Here is a 2,500-nt window from a genome sequence, read left to right on the forward strand (position 1 = left end):
TTCCAAAAAACATTTGGCTTAGAGTCATGCCCATAGCATCATGTTTGCAAATAGGAGCCTGATTTGCTTATTTCTCAAATGATTGTAACCCAGGGAATTTTGGGGGGTTTGTGTCTTTTGTGCACCATGTCTAGGCTCTGCAGACTATTTAACAGGAGTTTGGTTCAGTTATTAGACATTATTACTCTTCAGTTTAGTTCCGTTATTAGACATTACTCCTCACTTTAGTTCTGTAATTAGACATTATTACTCTTCACTTTAGTTTTGTTATTAGACATTAGTTTTCACTTTAGTTCAGTTATTAGACATTATTATTCTTCAGTTTAGTTCAGTTATTAGACATTACTCTTCACTTTAGTTCAGTTATTAGACATTACTCTTCACTTTAGTTCTGTTATTAGACATTATTACTCTTCACTTTAGTTCTGTTATTGGACATTAGTCTTCACTTTAGTTCAGTTATTAGACATTATTATTATTCAGTTTAGTTTAGTTATTAGACATTACTCCTCACTTTAGTTCTGTTATTAGACACTACTCCTCACTTTAGTTCTGTTATTATACATTACTCTTCACTTTAGTTCTGTTATTAGACATTATTATTCTTCAGTTTAGTTTAGTTATTAGACATTACTCCTCACTTTAGTTCTGTTATTAGACACTACTCCTCACTTTAGTTCTGTTATTATACATTACTCTTCACTTTAGTTCTGTTATTAGACATTATTATTCTTCAGTTTAGTTCAGTTATTAGACATTACTCCTCTCTTTAGTTCTGTTATTACACATTACTCTTCACTTTAGTTCCGTTATTAGACATTATTATTCTTCAGTTTAGTTCAGTTATTAGACATTACTCCTCACTTTAGTTCTGTTATTATACATTACTCTTCACTTTAGATCTGTTATTATACATTACTCTTCACTTTAGTTCTGTTATTAGACATTACTCTTCACTTTAGATCTGTTATTATACATTACTCTTCACTTTAGATCTGTTATTATACATTACTCACTTTAGTTCTGTTGTTAGACATTACTCTTCACTTTAGTTCTGTTGTTAGACATTACTCTTCACTTTAGTTCTGTTATTGGACATTATTCTTCAGTTTAGTTCAGTTATTAGACATTACTCCTCTCTTTAGTTCTGTTATTATACATTACTCTTCACTTTAGATCTGTTATTAGACATTACTCTTCACTTTAGTTCTGTTATTAGACATTACTCTTCACTTTAGATCTGTTATTATACATTACTCTTCACTTTAGATCCGTTATTATACATTACTCTTCACTTTAGTTCTGTTATTATACATTACTCTTCACTTTAGTTCTGTTATTGGACATTATTACTCTTCACTTTAGTTCTGTTATTAGACATTACTCTTCACTTTAGTTCTGTTATTGGACATTACTCTTCACTTTAGTTCTGTTATTAGACATTACTCTTCACTTTAGTTCAGTTATTAGACATTACTCTTCACTTTAGTTCTGTTATTAGACATTACTCTTCACTTTAGTTCTGTTATTAGACATTACTCTTCACTTTAGTTCCATTATTAGACATTACTCTTCACTTTAGTTCTGTTATTGGACATTACTCTTCACTTTAGTTCCGTTATTAGACATTACTCTTCACTTTAGTTCTGTTATTGGACATTATTACTCTTCACTTTAGTTCTGTTATTGGACATTACTCTTCACTTTAGTTCTGTTATTGGACATTACTCTTCACTTTAGTTCTGTTATTGGACATTACTCTTACTCTTATTTACGGCTTTAGTTCAGCTCAGCTAAGTTAAACTAATGCTTCAGTTTAATCCCCTGCAAATAACTGTTTAACATTTGTCCACAAGCTAAGAAATGCAATACATCTTTTTTGTCTACCGAATCATACAGCATTGTGAAAAGATCAGGAGTTCAAGACAAATACTGAAAAAACAAACCAAATACAGCACAAATATTACTGTCTCAAAATGTTAAAAATAAATATAACATATCTTTATATGTAAATATTTCAGTTAACAAAATCTCAACTTATTTAAGCTTTGATGCTCTTAATGACATTAGAGAGAATTCCAATTTAAATGTAAATGCATAAATGTAATTAAAATAACGTTATAGTCAATGACAAAGGATTTTTAAATAGGTCTCATTCATATGAATCTGACATAATAGAGCCATACTTAGCAAACATCTGAAGATTGTAATGAATTTACACTCCTGTCTGTATAAACCTTTACATACAGCACGTTTTGGCTCTAATATATTCCTGGTTCTCTGGCTCCTCTCAGTGGCTTAATAGTGTAATGCAACGGGTCTTTGATTTTTCACTGGCCCTCTGAGGAGTAAGTGATGTCAAGTATACATTATATCCTTGTAAAATAATGAATTAAAGACCTAAGGAATTATAAGACATTAAAAAAGGAAAGAATTGTTTCACCAGAAAAAAAAACATGATATAACATAAAATAACATATCTGACAAAACTTCATTTAGA

The sequence above is a fragment of the Chanos chanos genome, chromosome 8, assembly GCF_902362185.1.
Source record: "Chanos chanos chromosome 8, fChaCha1.1, whole genome shotgun sequence".
Taxonomy (NCBI): domain Eukaryota; kingdom Metazoa; phylum Chordata; class Actinopteri; order Gonorynchiformes; family Chanidae; genus Chanos; species Chanos chanos.